Raw genomic sequence first — 4,338 nt, forward strand, 5'->3', positions numbered from 1 at the left:
GAGAGGAATTGCTCTGTGATTGCAGCTGTATTTTCAGGATGGGAGTAATCGCAGGAAAGCCTGCCTGTCTGGTTGAGTATCTCCCTCTGTACTCCCGGGAGGGGGATAATATTTGTAAAGAGCTCCTTTTTCCACTCAATGCATAGATACATATGGAATAGAATAGAAAAGAGAGCAGGAAGCTTCCGTATTTTGGGGAGGTGGTAGAAAAGTTTGTGTTCATCACGTTTCCTTCCAGAAACCTGCATTTTGCCCTTCTCAGTAATCCCCACACAGAGCATGTGCTCAGCTCCCTCTCATCTGCACAGCAAAAGGCAATGTGCGCTCTTTCACTCAGGTACTTTGTCAGCTCTACCTACTGGAGGTCTCTTCAGTACTCTAAGGGTCCCAGCCCTGCTGGAATTTGCTTCCAGCTATGCAGTGGATTTCTGTAGGCTTTATTTTTTTTTATTTTTATTTATTTTTTTTAAGTCAAGGACATCACAAACACGTGTGTGTGTGTAAACTGTATTTAAAAATGCTTAGGATATACTAAAATTGTCTTGCAACTTTAATTCTCTTCCCATCCCTGCTCCAATCTTCTGTGCTATGATACAGTCTTTAATTAGACCACTAGAATTACAGACCTGCTTGGGGAATGAATCAGGGTTGTGTGATAAAAGACACCATTGTCCGAGGATCTCTACCCTCTTTTTGGCAGGAGTGGGAAGATGAAAAGTGAATGAGGTGGGGGTTTGTGGAAAGAGGAAAAAATATTAAAGGCTGCTCAGATGTACAGTGGAGAACTAGCACTTTCAGTGCTTCTGCTAGAGTGATTCCAGGCAAGCTACTTAAACCAAACTCTTCATAGGTGATCACTAATTAAGTGTTCCTCAGGTTCTTGGTATCTGACTTGAGACCCAGGGGTCTGACCTCAACTTCTGAGCAATCATAGTTGCAGCAGAAGCTCAGGAGAGCTGCAGTGTAGAAAATATCATAGTGTTCTGGAAAATGAAAAGCCTTTGGCATGTCCAGTTGCTCTGTCCCCATAGCCATGGATCCTTCATGGATCCCTTTTTCTTCCTCACTCCCCAGCATGTGAAATGGGGGAAAGGTCATCCCTTCACTTTGTTGGGAACCAGTGAAGATAAATTCAAGTTTGTGACTGACATGCCTAAGTAAAAATGTCAAGAGCACTGAGACAAAACGGATGAGGACACTGCGAGTTCTGGAGTTGGGTTTGAGCCATGTGCAGCAAAGCTGGCTTGGGAGCAAGCAGTGGGTGCTGGGGCTTATATCGATCATGTAATTGCTTTGCAGGTTCATACCAGCCTCCTCCTTGCCCTGGCTGAGCCTGGGGCAGGCACCCTGGTGTGAAAAGAGAAGTGTGGTCGTATCACTACAGGCACGTGCATGAGGGGAGGTAAAATGACTTCATTTACTGTAATTCTGGCTTTTTCTCACTTTTGAGTGCTCGACTTTGCAAGAAGATAAAGTCGTCTTTATCTGTTTTGTGAGTAGCAAACATCCCTATACATACCTGAGCAAAGAAATGCTTTCCCAATGGTCCTTTAAGGCAGAATGTGCTGCATTAGTGGCTTTTTATTAGGAAGAAAACTTGGAGGCACAAGTGTTGATCTTTTACTGCACAGCAGTTTATGGCTGGATAAAAGGTTTCTGAAAATAGGTTTGATTTAAATAAAACAACTATCTCCACTTTAATTTTTCATGTGTGAACACTTCAGAGAGTGCTTCTGTAAACTTCATTACAACACATGCCCTTGCGTGCCAAATTATAACTTTCAGGATCTTTGAAATTAGGCATCTGTTATCTCTTGCCTGGGGTTTACGTGAGGAAAACAAGAATTCAAAACATGAATGCTCACAATCTTTACAAAAATACTGATGTTTACAGTTTGACCTTTACTTTCTAGTGTTTGCCTAAGGGCTAAGTATTTGGAATTTGGCTTATAAATGTTTATCATCTAATAGGAATGATATCAGAGTTCTTACAAAAATAAGAGTTCCCTGGAATAATTTGACCAAAAAAAGAACCACAGTGAGGGGAGGGAAGGGGGAAAGATAGCCAAAAGAAAGGATTTGGACTTTCTGGCATTGCTGCGGTTTTGATTGAGAACAGTTTCCCCAGGGCAGGTGTCCCTGCCGTGCCAGCAGCCTGCTCCCTCAGGGTTGGCAACATGCTGTTCCTGCCCGAGGTAAAACCCAGGGCCCTCAGGTCAGCCCTCAATGCTGGCAGCAGTGTTCCAGCTGGGGAGGATACAGGGCGAGATACAAAGTTTAGCAGAGGAGTGGCAAAGGGGGAAGCAGTTGTGACCTCAAGGAGATGCGGTGGTCACAGCATGGGATTCTGTGCAGGATGTGTGTGCAAGGCCTGAGGCTCAGCCTGTGGAGGTGCAGAAGCACTGTGAGTGAAGGTGCAGCTCATGGCTTGTGAAAGCTGACTCGCCATAGTGGGGCTGTCCTGCAGCTACTGTGCAGCCAATGTGTGGAGTAGGTAAACCTGCTCTGCTATTTTTTGTTCTCTATTTTTCTACAAAATTACGTAGAAGACTATGGACTCAGTCTCCTCCTACGACTGAAACAGGTGGAATTTCTAGTTGATGTTTTGGAGAAGCTGAAAGAAGGGACAATGAGATGATGGTGTGTTGGGGGAATGGGACCAAATGTGATGTAAGAAGGGCCAAAGAGAGCTATAACTTAACTCTAATCTTACACTTTGTCTCCCTTACCATACAGTATCCTGCTTTTTCACTTTTATGAGCACCTCAAGTTGCTCTCATTCTTTGCAGGAGATGCTTTCCCTTACCTAAAAAAGTGGTGCTTTCCAACATGCCTTTTCCACACAGGTGCAGAACGTCAGTAGGAATTCGGTTTGAGAAAGGTGGCTCAAAGTGGCATTACTATGTCCCTTTTCTCTGCTGATGTAAGCATGCTGAGATATTTGGATTCCTCTGCTTTTGGTGGCAACAACTTTGAGTCAGTCTTTGGCAGGTTTCTTTTATCAATTCTGTTTAATGATGAACTTATTGCTTTTCTGTCTGCGTGATTTCTTTCCCTCATACCATTTTTTCACTCAGTTTTGGAACATACTCCTTTTTCCTCTCTCTCCCCATGAGTAGCACCCAAGTATTTCCAAACATGATGTAGCTACAGACTTAAGCACAATCGTTAACTCCATCGATAGCCTGGTGAATGTGGGCATATTTCAAACCACACCCATGATCTGGCGTATTACTATGATGAAACAGAAGTTTATAAGAACAGACTTTATTGCTGCTGCAGCATTTTTTATGGCTGTAATGCACCATTAGTGTGCAACAGGGAAGGCCTAAAGTCAATGTTAAGGCAGCAAGTTCTGGTTTCTGCTGTCTTGTCCTTGGATTTTCATAGCCTCTGTAACTGAGTGGGCTTTTGAAATGCCCTTGAACCAGGTATGGAACTTGGAGGTAGCTGGCTTGGTGCTTTCTTTTTTTTTTTTTTTCCTTTTTCTTTCCCCTGCTCTCCCTCCAGCTGCATAGATCAGGCTCTGTGTGTTTCTTAACTTCAGTTTTGCTCCACATGCAAACTGTATCATCTTAATTAGCTATTCTCTGGTTAGCTTGCTGAGGAGAGAAAGAGGATTATATTTACAAGAGGTGGCTATTTTTCTTGAAGTAGAAAGCACTCCCTGGTTTACTTTGAGACCATTTGGCACACCTTAGCTCCTGAGTTGAAGTATAGCCATGCTCGTCCTGTCCAGCTTGCCTGTGTCAATGTGTAGCATTTGGTGGGTCAGGACAGGGCTGTAAGGAATGAACACCAGGGCATTTCTACTGCTGCATTAGTGTGCCCTTGAAATGTGCATTGTTTAAACCTCATTCTATGCTAAATTCCTAAATTCAGACAACTTTGCTTTTGATACTCTAGCTCTGCTTCTTGTCATCAGCAATGCAAACTGGAGGTAAAGCACTGCTGTTCTGATTGGATTTTTGTACTGAATTTTTTAACTGGCACATTTGGCTACAAAAGCTGCAAGTGAATGGTGAGCCATGCCCAGACATGCCAAGGAGCTCCATTCAGGTAGTATCCCCAGACTTAATTGCTTTGCTCCAGTTGAGGAGAAACAGTTTAAGTAAATGCCACTTTTGGGTGAGGAGGGTGGCTGAGCTGAGCTATGGAGAGGTCTGAATCTGTGGGAGCACCTGCAGTGGAAAGCACGTGGATGGCAAACCAGGGAGATGTTGTGGAACAAAAAGCCATAATGAGAACTGAGGTAAGAGGGGAGGTGAGACTTTGCCTAGCTCTTGCCCTTGGTCCTAGGCTGGATGACTGGATGATGTTTCTCTTGACCTAGTCCAT

Source organism: Mesitornis unicolor, unplaced genomic scaffold (assembly GCF_000695765.1).
Source record: "Mesitornis unicolor isolate BGI_N332 unplaced genomic scaffold, ASM69576v1 scaffold26858, whole genome shotgun sequence".
NCBI classification, from domain to species: Eukaryota; Metazoa; Chordata; class Aves; order Mesitornithiformes; family Mesitornithidae; genus Mesitornis; species Mesitornis unicolor.